Genomic DNA, 13868 nt, shown 5'->3' with positions numbered 1-13868 from the left:
TCACGGTGATGCTTATTACAGGCGCTACACGAGAGGCATTCTGCATCACAAAGTTTTTTTTTTTTTTTTTTTTTTTAATACTTCGAGCTGATCCATTGTGCCAGCTTCCAGTCCATGACATGCTACGTAGTGAACAACCATGGCACAGGCTCACAGCTAAAGCAAGATTTATGTCTCACGCAACTTTTAAGCTACAGCTAGCAAGCGATCCTGTTAACAGGTTATGTCAATACGACCAATAGTTCGACGAATATAAACGTTCATAACCAATAGTGTCTACAATACCGGAGACAAAATAATCGCATAAATAGAAGATCAATCGAATCGAAACTAGTCTGATGGCACGCTGCCAGAAGCAAATCTCGTAGAACGAAAAAGGTAAAAAAAGTAGTGTAGCGGACAACTTCGCTTCCTAAGACACTGACAATGTATAATAGCGAACATGTATTACGTGGAAATTGCGTGCCAGTCCTCTGACAACTTGTTCGGCAATATTGCCTAAAAATAAGATTTTCCTCTCCTTGTTCCGCGAGTTTCGGAAGCAGTGAAGCTTTGGGACGTACTTCTGACCATGACCCCCCCACCCCCACCCCGTTTCTCTATTGTCCGATCGGGATGTCTAGCGCTTCTTGCAACACTGTCAGACACAATTCCTTAATAAAATTTTTGTTTCGTTTGCCTCTTACTACGAAAATTTAATGGCACTGCACATAATACGCGTGCCTAATTATGATGAACTCTCCACGCACTTATGGTGCAAAAAGACTGCGGTGACACCTATCGAAAAATAGACTGCGGTGCCTTGCTATGTAGTGTAGAGACAGCGCCGTAAGCAGTTCGGCGTGCAGACAACTGAGGCCACTACATCTTCCGAAAAATGCGGTGGAGTGGCCCAGTGCTCAGAACGAGAGTGCGCTTCTACCCCAGTGACACGCATTTTTGCGCGAGCCGTACCATCAACCGAATTACAGTAAGATTTAGGTGTGTAGCAGATGACTGCAGCCGTACAAACAAATTAGCGCACAATTCGCGTGCCACAGCTTTCGGCATAACCATGTATCGATGTGGGGTCACACACGCCTGGACTTTTGCGCGCGCGCCAGTTCAGTTCAGTTCAGTTCAGATGAGTCTCGATTTCAGTTGGTAATAGCTGACGGTAGGATTCGGGTGTGGCGCACATCCAACGAAGCCATGGATCCAAAAGGCACTGTGCAAGCTGTTGGTGGCTCCATAATGGTGTCGGCTGTGTTTACATGAAATGGACTGGGAGACCAATTGCGGCCATTCATTTTATGAATGACAATGCGCCATGTTACCGTGTCACAACTGTTCGCGATTGGTTTGAAGAACATTCTAAGCAGCTCGAGTGAATGATTTGGCCACAAAGATCGCCATCATGACTCCCATCGAACATTTATGGGATATAATCAAGAGGTCAGTTCGTGCATAAAATCCTGCACGGCGAAACCTTCGCAATTATGGACGGCTATAGAGCCACAAGGGCTCAATATTTCTGCAGCTGACTTCCAACGACTTATTGAGTCCATGTCACGTCGAGTTGTTGCGCTATGCCGGGCAAAAGGAGGTCCAGTACACTATATTAGGAGGTAACTCATTTTTTTCACCTCAGTGTACAAACAAAAGAAGGACATGTCAGCGTTGACAATCGAGTGAGCCTATGCACCTACAGCTTAATGCGAATACTGGGAAGCATGTGCTGTCTAAGTGTAACTGGGCAGACAGAATAATAATGCGCTTGTCACTTGATCAGACGTAGGTTTGCAGTAGAACTCTTTTCAAGTTAAATTTCTCCACGTGAAGGTGAGCCGCAACCACACTGCCGTCTCCTCGGTGCTAAGAGGTCCACGCTATGGAGGATTCAATTCCAACCTTCCCCCTCTCCTTTCCTGGTTACATTAGTATTTTGGAAAGGAATTGTGCGACTTGGTCCACTGGAAAGACATCACCGGTTTACATACAAGAAAGAGATACTAGTGATGAGCGCGTGTTAGAGCCAGTTAACAGTGGGTGTTGCTGGGATTAGCAGAGGGCGGACGCTCAGGTTAGTAGCATCATATACTGTATCAGCCTGTCTGTTGCACTTACCGTAGCCGTCTCAGGTGGAGCTGGGCGCATCTCCAGAGACCAGCTGCGGCCCGCTGCGGAAAATATGCAACACTGTATTAAACTAGCTATGCATCTCCACGATTAGTTGCTAGCAATGAATATCCTATCAATATGCAATGTAAAATGTATTTCACTGGTGTAGCAGATTGTATGCAACTCGTGCGCAGTTTGCAAACCCTCTACTTGCTCAATACCGGTACACTACAAACATCATGATGGGGTAATTATAGAATTCTTGCATACAAACTGCGCAGCAACTTCTGTTGGCACCTACCGTGCCAGTGAAATAATTAATTCCTGCATATTGCAATAATATTCATTTACGCGTACCAACCACTAGAAACATAACTAACTTAACACTGTTGCGTACATATTTCATAGTAACTCGAAAGTTGTTCCAGATTATGTGGCAACTTCAACCGACCTTTCGAAAACCTTTCGACTGTTCAAAGGTTTTACGCGATTCAAATGCATGGGCATGGGTATAAGTTAGGTGTATGTCACTGTCCAGGGTGAGCGTGGACGAAGAGTGTGTGTGAGTGTGCGAGAGAGAGAGAGAGAGAGAGAGAGAGAGAGAGAGAGAGAGAGAGAGAGAGAGAGGGGGGGGGGGGGGTTCTGGTCCCCACTACATGAGACACTGCGACACGGTTTGGAATTTAACCCAGAATGTTGGAGCCAAGTATGGTACACAGGAGATTTACGCTAGAACCTATCTTCCCTTAACGGTAGTTACTGGCAGTGAAAATTATTTTTACAGTCGGGAATCGAACACACTACCTCAGAATTCAGCACCACCGTACACGGATGTTAGCGTCGTTGCTTACGGAGACGGTTAGAAAAGCAGCCATCGAATTGAAACTGCAGACAAATTTGTTATTTTCTAGCAGTAACAGCACGCAGTAGTAAAAAATATCGCAGGGTTCAGTTATAATGTAGCGAAGCGAAAGCGGACTGGTTTTGCTAACATAACTTTGCACCCGAATAGGAAAGCTTTTCCATTCGTGCACGCTTGGCACCTTCTCTTGGCGAGTAGTGGGTGAGGCGCGAAGTAACTACTCCGTAGCTGAATGACGTGCATATCATCTACATCGTAGGCATAGCAGTCATAAATCTGCTATATGAAGGTGAAATTTTTCCACTCAGGTTGTAATATTTTTCAAGATCTTTTCTTGCTCGTGTCGCATACACAACTAGCAACATCAATGAGCAGGTCGTAAATTACAAGGTCCACGTTTGCTATGCACGTTTTACTAAACTGCCGAAAACTGTAGTCTGAAGCACTGCTAACTGCACGGGATGTAGTCATAAGGTTTTTATTATCAACTCCAAAAAATAAAGTTTCGTAATAAATTTTGTGTCCGTTTATGTGTTTGTTTATTGCAGGGTACATGTTTGCAGTCCTGGTACCCATACAAAATCACGTACCATAGTATGCCGCTAGAGGGAGCCAAAATATGTAGTATCTCATCTTCATTGCATCTTTCGGGGTGGTGATTAGAATTTTATGACTACCGCTCATGCTAACACATCACAGTGTCAATAAGAACTGTTTCATAATATGTTCTATAGCAGTTGTACCTAACGGTTACTCATGTTGTTGACGCCTACAACGAAACTAAAATATGTATGCACAATTATCAGTACATCTCTATATTTAAACTTGTGCCGTTTCAGTAAGATGTAGTAAATTTGCAACTTGGTATCCGCGACGTGATTGTTGTTGTTGTTGGTGGTGGTGAACACTTGAAAATGACTATATAAACGAAGTTACTTGTGTAAACTACAATATCATCATAATGGTCGTCGTCTTTTATAGTTCTCCGTCACTGGCAAGATCTGCTTGCAACCCAAGTCTCTTCACCATGGCTGGTCTTCGCACCACCTCTGACCCAGTCTCCTTCCTTCCGAATGCTTTGTTGTGTATCTGATGTGATTAAAAAGGGGTGTTTAATAAATATTACAGCCATAAATGTCCTCTTTATCGACTGGGGCTTGTAAATTGGTACTGATGGAGGCAATGAAAACTGACACGAGGGTGAAACTTCGCGCTGACACGTAGCTCGCTGCTCTCAAATAATGCCGAAGTTTCTTCAAGCTGGACGTCCCCACCTAAAGAACAGATAATTACCTTTGCACAAGAACACAAAAGTTTGATCCGGGACATAGTGTCACTTGCTATTTTCCGCAATCCTTTACTCCATTTGGAAACTGAATCAAATTATTATGTTTCCATCATAAGGTGTATGTAAAAGACCACCTCAGTTGGTGTTAAATACTTTAACTTGCACTGTCGGTTACGTTCATTTAACGTCTTCGGATTATATGGGTACGAACTTGCTGAGTGCTTCGGTACACATGAAAACAGTTTCCAATAATACTGAAGCACTCGACAAGATCCTAGAAGTCCTGACGACACCTGAAGAAGTTGAATGAACATAACCGACAGTGGAAATTGAAGAATTATATAGGCTGATTCAAAGACGAAGACAGCAACGACCCACTATTGATATTGCTATTTCTTTGCACGAATAACCGTAACCTGTTTGGAACCGACGTCTTCCTCATCAGAGGGTTGATTACGTCAAGATGCACGTCTATTAAAGTTTAGATCAATTTTTAGTTCTTTATTCCCTCTTATGGTGAAATATTCTTGGGATGATAGTCCCGTCTAAAATTCGCGACATTTTGTTGGCTTGTATTCCCGAAATAGTGCAGAGTACACGCATCACTTATTTGATTTGTGTATAACCACACTGCGTAAAGCAACACACACACACACACACACACACACACACACACACACACACACCAAAAAGCTTTTAAAAATCAAATAAATTATGCATAGACTCTACAGTATTTCGCGAATACAGACCAACAACATTGCAACCAAATGCGTGGGATTTTAGACAGCACCACCATCGCAAGAATGTTTCACCGAGGAGGGGGGGAATAAAGAACCAAAAGATTATGTTGCCTTCAACAATTGTGTATCTTTACGCGTACAGCCGTCTGAAGATGAAACTGCGGTTCGAAACCTGTTACGGCGCCATTTGTACAAATAAATAGCATTAACAATAGTGATTAGTTGCTGTCTTCTTCTCTGAAAGAGTCAACCTATACTTTGTACATAAAAATTGTTCAAATGGCTCTGAGCACTATGGGACTTAACATCTGAGATCATCAGTCCCCTAGAACTTACAGCTACTTAAACCTAACTAAGCTAAGGACATCACACAGTCCCATGCCCGAGGCAGGATTCGAACCTGCGACCGCAGCAAAAGCGCGGTTCCAGACTGAAGCGCCTAGAACCGCTCGGCCACAGCAGCCGGCCTTTGTACATAGCCACGGTCTCAAAACGCCAGTTTTCGCAAAACAGAATTATAGCATTTCTCAGTAGCATACACCCCTGAAAGTATTGACGACTGTGGCAGTGCAATATAGAAAATTATTTCTTGTTTCCACCACAGATTTCATACTTGCGAGAACACGGCAAGTGCCATAACCCGAATTCCCACAACTTCTCTCAGTGTAAGGGGAGTAAAATTAAGTGAACACGTGCCTCGGCTTATCCGCAGATACCCAGCCGTTTCTGAGAAAATGACAGTCAAAGTTTTCAAAGTAATTCAAACGCCTTTTATCGTGTGATAATCTCAATTTATTTTATTTTTTCATTCATATACTCATGTCCGTAGAACGTCACTACAAGAATGTTTGCCATCAGTTTACGGGATACAAGAGCACTACATTAATTGTAAAATTACAACAGGGTTTCACAGTAAGTATCACACATTTATTATGTAGTATATGTGTGCATGATGTTTTCAGTGGTTACAAAATTTTTAAATTTCCATTTTCTTGCATTTAATTTTTGTATTACTTTGTAATTTTATTCTTACGTTTATTCTTAGGGAAGATTTGGTGCATTTCCTTGGGTGATACCCATCGTAAAAACATTCAGAACGTACAAATTCCGAAAACCAGCAGCAACCGCGATGCCAGGTTTCCCACAGTGACGGTTTTTCGAATGAATCTCACTCGAATAAAAGACGCTAATACCGTTTAAGATTTCGCGTGTCGGCAATAATTTGGCGGGAAACCAGTAATAACGAACTACTTCCCCCAAAACTGGCGCTTGCAATTGATATGAATCGAGGTATACCATCTGAATTGCACCTAAAAATTTGAATAATTTTCTGTTTTTTTTTTAATTATTCGTCAGATATACAAATAGTAGACTACTAAGGACAACATGATTTCACTATACAGTGAAAAACATTCCTGAAGCAACCCTCTGGGGATGCCGGCCGGAGTGGCCGTGCGGTTCTAGGCGCTGCAGTCTGGAACCGGGCGACCGCTACGGTCGCAGGTTCGAATCCTGCCTCGGGCATGGATGTGTGTGATGTCCTTAAGTTAGTTAGGTTTAATTAGTTCTAAGTTCTAGGCGACTAATGACCTCAGAAGTTAAGTCGCATAGTGCTCAGAGCCATTTGAACCATTTGCACATGGCTAGATAAATGAAAAATAAATATAGAAATAATAAAAGCGGTTTTCAAACACGGGACGCGGAAATGTGAATCGGGGACGCTATCTGCATGGATACTCTGCAAATCACATTTAAGTGCCTGGCATAGGGTTCATCGAATCACCTTCACAATTCTCTATTATCTCGTATAGCGCGCGGAAAGAATGAACACCTATACCTTTCCGTACGAGCTCTGACTTCCCTTATTTTATCGTGGTGATCGTTCCTCCCTATGTAGGTCGGTGTCAACAAAATATTTTTGCATTCGGAGGAGAAAGTTGGCGATTGGAATTTCGTGAGAAGATTCCGTCGCAACGAAAAACGCCTTTCTTTTAATGATGTCCAGCCCAAATCCTGTATCATTTCTGTGACACTCTCTCCCATATTTCGCGAGAATACAAAACGTGCTACCCTTCTTTGAACTTTTTCGATGTAAAACTTCCTGGCTGATTAAAACTGTGTGCCCGACCGAGACTCGAACTCGGGACCTTTGCCTTTCGCGGGCAAGTGCTCTACCATCTGAGCTACCGAAGCACGACTCACACCCGGTCCTCACAGCTTTACTTCTGCCAGTACCTCGTCTCCTACCTTCCAAACTTTACAGAAGCTCTCCTGCGAACCTTGCAGAACTAGCATTCCTGAAAGAAACGATACTGCGGAGACATGGCTTGGCCACAGCCTGGGGGATGTTTCCAGAATGAGATTTTCACTCTGCAGCGGAGTGTGCGCTGATATGAAACTTCCTGGCGTGAGTCGTGCTTCGGTAGCTCAGACGGTAGAGCACTTGGCCGCGAAAGGCAAAGGTCCCGAGTTCGAGTCTCGGTCGGGCACACAGTTTTAATCTGCCAGGTAGTTTCATATCAGCGCACACTCCGCTGCAGAGTGAATATCTCATTCTGGTTTTTCGATGTACTCCGTCGATTCTAGCTGGTAAGGATCCCACACCGCGCAGCAGTATTCTAAAAGACGACGGACAAGCGTAGTGTAGGCAGTCTCCTTAGCAGGTCTGTTATATTTTCTAAGTCCTGCCAATAAAACGCAGTCTTTGGTTAGCTTGCCCCACAACTTTTGTGTGTGTTCCTTCCAATTTAAGTTGTTCGTAATTGTAATACCTAGGTATTTAGTTGAATTTACGGCTTTTAGATTAGACTGATTTATCGTGTAACCGATGTTTAACGAATTCCTTTTAGCACTCAAGTGGATGACCTAAGACGTTAGCCACTGTACCACCGTTTAAGATAAAACTATTTACTCGCTAAAAGACATGAAGTACTGCGAAATCTTTGACCGTCGTTTCCTCAGGAACGGTTGAGCATGAACGCATACGATTCGGTTATTCCGAAAATGGTTTCAAATGGCTCTGAGCACTATGGGACTTAACAACTGTGGTCATCAGCCCCCTAGAACTTAGAACTACTTAAACCTAACTAGCCTAAGGACAGCACACACATCCATGCCCGAGGCAGGATTCGAACCTGCGACAGTAGCGGTCACGCGGTCCCAGACTGAAGCGCCTAGAACCGCACGGACACACCGGCCGGCTACTTATTCCGACCGTTCTCCGACTGTGCTAAGTTTCCGGGAAATCGAGTTATGGCACCTGCCGTGTTCTTCCCTCGAGTTCCCCACACCGCACGACCTCGGCACGGAGCGCTGTGAGAATCGCGGACAGCCGGCAGAGATTTCCATCACGCTAACGACGTGAGGACGCCAGTGGAGCAGGGAGAAGCGTTTCATCGACCTGTGTGGTCGGGCGGCGCTGCCCCGGAGTGTGACCCGGCCGCACGGCGCAAGAAATAAATGAGGGGAGGCCGGCCTAATGGAACTCGTTTCCCGGCGCGGCGCGGCACCGGCTGCCAGGCGCTCTGCGGCTCGCCTCCCCGGACCGTAAACACAGCGCGCGGTAAATTTGGGAGCCAGATGAAACGGCTCGTGGAAAAAGGAGAGCGGGCACAAGAAACCGCGTCTCAGTCAGAAATAGGACGGCGCGCCGGGGCCCCTGCCAAAGCCAACACCGCCGCCGCGTTGGCAGAGGCGGCGGGAGCGGCGCTCGCTCCCCCTCCGGGGCTAGCGAGCACGGGCGCTGCACTGCTGCCACAGATAAGCGACCAGTTGCACTTGTGCACACCAGAAAATCATATTTTGTAAGTTTTGAGGCAGTCCTAATCCATAAGTACGAGGGCGGAAAAAGCCATAGAGCACAACGGTAACGCACTGCTGAATCCGGCGAGTTACGCAAAATACTGATACGAATTATTTACATAGTAAGTGAAAGATTGGTACAGGTAGCTCTCTAACCAGTTTTGGTTGCGGAGAAATATGCTAGACAATGCCGACACTACAACTTATCTAAGATAAGACTGAAGAAAAGAAAATCTACCTTTACACTATTTGTAGATCGAACAAAGTTTTTAAAACGTGGTACTAAGGAAGAATGCCGAACATTAGATACATATGTACACGCAATAAATAACGAGGATAAGGAGACATTGAATCAAACAGAGAAGCGGATACGGCGTACATGGCACATCGTCATTAAAAGAAAGCATCCACTTACAAGACATATCTAATCGACATCACGGAATTGTGTATTTGAAAACAGAGGGAACTGTGAGGGGTAAAAATTGTAGTGCAGACCAACACGTAGAAAGCGCGGAGGCAGCAGCGGCCGCTTCTGACTTGGCAGAGAATTCCGTTGTTTGTGTGTGTGTGTGTGTGTGTGTGTGTGTGTGTGTGTGTGTGTGTGTGTGTCGACTTGCGGCAGCTGATGTTGTGTGCAACTGTGCATCAGTGACTCACCGGCGTTGCTCCTGCCGTCCTGCGCTGCTCCCTGGTTTGCTCTTTACCACAAATCCATACGCACAATCTCTCTCGACTTACTCACCACAGAAGTCAACACCCCCCACAATTCGCAGCCATTGCTACCGTGCTGGAAGCAAACACGTGACTACGAGTGCCAACTTTAGACTTTCTATTAACGGTTTGCGGCCGTAGACAGCGATCGGGAAAGTAAATAAGGGGTACTAAGCACACGGTGCACGGAGATGACGGAGGGATGCGGGTATTCTGACAAAAACAGAATATATCACACAAACCTATACTTTAGTCTCGTACGGTTTCATTTTTACAATCTTAAACGATAACGGTGTGTGTATCACTTTTCACCAAATATTATAATCCAACATGGGTGTATCAAAAAGTGAAGGACATGTCATTTGAGATTTGAATGAAGTCTTTAATCAAGGATGACTTTGTAATTGTCTTACATCTACGAAAAAAATTTAGAAATAGATTCCACCCCATGTGTTGGCTGGAATTACGCTGCCATTTTACTATGAGCTAAATGACCGTTGTTTATGCCGACATTTGTGGCTCACGCAGTTTCTTTCTGTCCCGTCAATTAGTCGTTAATAATCCTGAATTATCGAAGGTCAGGCCTCAGACACTAGACAACTTAATGGTTCAAATGGCTCTAAGCACTATGGAACTTAACATCTGAGGTCATGAGTCTCCTAGACGTAGAACTACTTAAACCTAATTAACCTAAGGGCATCACACACATCCATGTCCGAGGCAGGATTCGAACCTGCGACCGTAGCATCAGCGCGGCTCCGGACTGAAGCGCCTAGAACCGCTCGGCCACGACCGGCCAGTAGACAACTTAATCTTCACTATTCTTTGCCAGCATACAAAAAGATCCGTTTTTTCAGGATTGTACTAGATCCGATTTCCATGTGAGACGCTTAGTTCTAACAGGCGTGTTTCAAAAGCCCGTAATTTCAAGTGACTGACAAATACAATCCAGCACTGATCTGATCTCTAGCTATCTTGGAAATACAGAGCTTAGTAATCAGAACAGCAATTAGGATGTAGAGAAACTGTGTGCTAGTAATTTTCTGTGCCTTCAGAGCAATGTAGCTGTTGGCTTAAAAGTGACCGTCCTCCCAACAAATTTTTCAGTCTAAGATGAATTCTAAAGCCCCGCCTCTCGAAAACGCATGCACCCTCGTAATTGGTAAAGTTATTAATCAAGAATAGCGCAGAGGAATCTTGTAGCGTGCCCCATGATATGGGCTCGCCAGAAAATTCTATCAACGCCTACTCTTCAGGAGTATCGCAATCTCACTGCATCCTGTTTGATATAGTTGTGAGCCATTTCTAAATTCGGCTGAACAGCGTAATCTGACTTCACAGTTCGCTTTATCGCCTCTTCGGCACAGCATCTGTCGCGACGGCTTACTTCAAAGACGAACAGCAATCTAGAATAGTCACGTGCCTATGACAAATTATGATATAACGGCAGACATTAAAATCCTGTTTCTGTCACTGAAATGAAACAAATAACAACTGGACTTCCTGCAAGTCACTGTCGTTACAAAAGCATGTCTTCAGTGGGGGTGAGGGGTTGAGGAGGGGGCGGGCGGTGGGGCAATAATGAATATCAATGGCAATGTAGCATCAGAGATAAATCATATTTAATCAGTCTGTAACTTAGCCGACTACTATTCAAACAACACGGTTGTAGCTTAAGCTCTGCCAAGGATTTTTTGGCAGGAAAAAGGGTACGACGTTGACTAAGTCTCATGAAGAAAACTGATGATCTACTTGAAAGTAATGCCAACATTGATCGCTGGAAGAGTGGTGTTTTCAAACTGCACGTGCTATCAATACTGTCGTTCCAATACACCACAGACACAGGATAAGTTGTCTGTCGGTCGGAAGCATCGAGTTTAGGCATGGTCGATGATCTACGGTCTACGTATTCTAGCAGGAAAACAATTTTGGGACTTCACAAATTACCAGTAACTGGAGTGTACCAAAAGTTTTAATGCTATGTATGTCATGTTCGGGTTGCTACTCAAATTATTGTTAGGAAGGTTTGAACGGCTGGTACGTTTTTCTGCCTCTCTGATCAACCAGTCATACATAATTTACATATTGCTTTATTTTTTCACAATTTTTCTCTTAACTTATAACAACGTAATACATTGAGCATAAGCGTGAATGAAAAGAGATCCACAGATTTTGAGAAAGATCTTAATTCACTCCAATAAAAGCTGTAATGAGAATTCTTGAGATATAAGACGTTGATTCAACTTATGTCAGCACCACCACCACCATCAGTGATTCGCTCGAGCCGGCCGGGGTGGCCGAGCGGTTCTAAGCGCTAGAGTCTGGAACCGCGCGACCGCTATGATCGCAGGTTCGAATCCTGCCTCGGGCATGGATGTGTGTGATGTCCTTAGGTTAGTTAGGTTTAAGTAGTTCTAAGTTCTAGAGGACTAATGATCTCAGAAGTTAATTCCCATAGTGCTCAGAGCCATTCCATTCGATTCGCTCATTCATTCGACAACATTTGATGGTCAAATATCTCGCCTAGGCCTTCTATGTCTTATAAGCTGTACTCATCCATGCTCCTCTCCAGCCTTTTATAATGTCCTCTAACCACACGACCGTCGTTTCGTGTTTTCTTTTTTTTTCGGTCGAGTCAAGAACTTCCGTAGAAAAATTTGTGCGCCAATGCTACTACAGCTTTCATTGCACATAAGCATAGTGGAAAATTCAGAACAGTATCATCACCAGAACTATTTATTCTCAACACCCTACAGGAAGCCTTTAGTTGTCTAAACTGAACAAAGAGAAGGAATGTGTCAAAGGAACCTTTGTATTGCTGACGACACTGAGCTCTTTGGCTCTAGCGCAGATTCTCTTCACAAATGGAACAACCTTGTAGATCGAGCTCGAAAGTGTAACTGAAAATCAATTCAGGTAAGACAGAAATACTGCATAACCAACAGAAAGAAAAGTAAACAGCACAAACTGACATGGAAGGAGCACAACCAGTTTGTAAGGTTTTGCACTGAGAGCAAATGACGATGACAGGATGAGAAATAAAAACTGACGTGGAGTGTTGCTGGTAAACTAAATAGGGTTTTCAAAATTAAATTTCCATACGACTGAAACTGACGACTTCTGGCGTTCAATTCTCGGGAATTACTAAGCGAGCAATGGAGAGCTGGACATGGAAACAAATAAATCAATCTGCGAGCTAAAGAGATAGGCTAATGAAGACGAAATAACGGGCGAACGTAACAGCGAGGCGCGTGACTGTTGTTTCTTGGATGGACTCCACCTTAAGTGGAGATCCCCTTTCTCCAGTAGTACTGTATTTCTGATATAGGTTAGACACACCCAAGTCGTGGAAGTGGTGCCCAATTAAAAGACTTGTACAAGGCCGCTCTGCCACAGTTATTACAGGACCTAAAAAAATACCGATAGATGACCAATCCTAGTAAGCGATGAACGACAAGTGGATGATGACGATGGAGTGACGTCGACGGATGACGACGGCGATGATAAATATAAGTGACTACGACCATGATAAGTGATATGACATAACGATAAGCGGCTGATTGTGATCGTGCACTTTATAGAAAGACGTGAAATGCCTGAATAGGGCGCAAATGCGAGAGCATGAAGGGGTGGTCAATGCTTACTACGGTACAGCGTTTTCCTCTAATAAACAGTGTTCACTAGTATGGCGCAATGTGCTAGTGGAGTATCAGCAGGACGCCGCGAAACGAGACATCCAATTTGATCCCGCCTCCTTTAAAGCAGAAGAACTTGGCTGGCACGAGCGCGGCGCGGGCCGGGTGAGTGTCCCACGGGGGTCGGCCTTGGCGGCGCAAGGTCAGCCGTTCATTCCCTCAGCCTCGGCAGCAAGTGCCCGCCGCGGCCGCGTTAAAGGCCGCCGCCACGCATCCACTGCCTATTCTGCGGGTGGCCAGCTCCTCTGCAAAAAGCTCACGCCGCTTTCTATTTAACATGTTTTGAGTGCGGGAAAAGGAGGGGGGGGGGGGTGAAGCGGGAGGTGGGGGTTATTTTACAACCTATTATCTGGGAATAACGTTGCCACAGATGCATCGGAATCAGCGTTCCAGGCCGAGGTGTTTGAATAGTCTAGTTTATTGATCGACTTTTAGTTTCAGGAAACAATCTGATGAAATTAGGCTTGGAGTACGTATTTCCAAAGTACCATCGGGCGAGGCAACAGCATCAGCGTTGACAGTATAATCCACCATTAGGGGTGTAGAACGTCAAACGGGCCGAATTGGAGCAGGAGAGGCACCACAGGACATTTTAATTTCCACTGTCTATACGATTACAAATAAACTCATAAAACTTTGTCAGCATGGCCAGGAATGATTCAGGATTCGCT

General features: G+C 44.6%; 1 protein-coding gene across 1 annotated transcript in view; it reads right to left on the bottom strand.

Annotated features, from left to right (window-relative positions):
• The window catches only part of LOC126188481 (zinc finger protein 608), a 285013-nt gene that overhangs the window by 156494 nt on the left and 114651 nt on the right, over positions 1-13868 (bottom strand). The window contains exon 2 of the mRNA XM_049930085.1: positions 2107-2159. The gene's annotated coding sequence lies outside the window, so the exon portion shown is untranslated. The remainder of the gene's footprint in view (positions 1-2106; positions 2160-13868) is intronic.

Source organism: Schistocerca cancellata, chromosome 5 (genome assembly GCF_023864275.1).
Source record: "Schistocerca cancellata isolate TAMUIC-IGC-003103 chromosome 5, iqSchCanc2.1, whole genome shotgun sequence".
NCBI classification, from domain to species: Eukaryota; Metazoa; Arthropoda; class Insecta; order Orthoptera; family Acrididae; genus Schistocerca; species Schistocerca cancellata.
The sequence above is the reverse complement of the archived record's forward strand: the minus strand, read 5'-3'. Positions and strand labels throughout refer to the sequence as shown.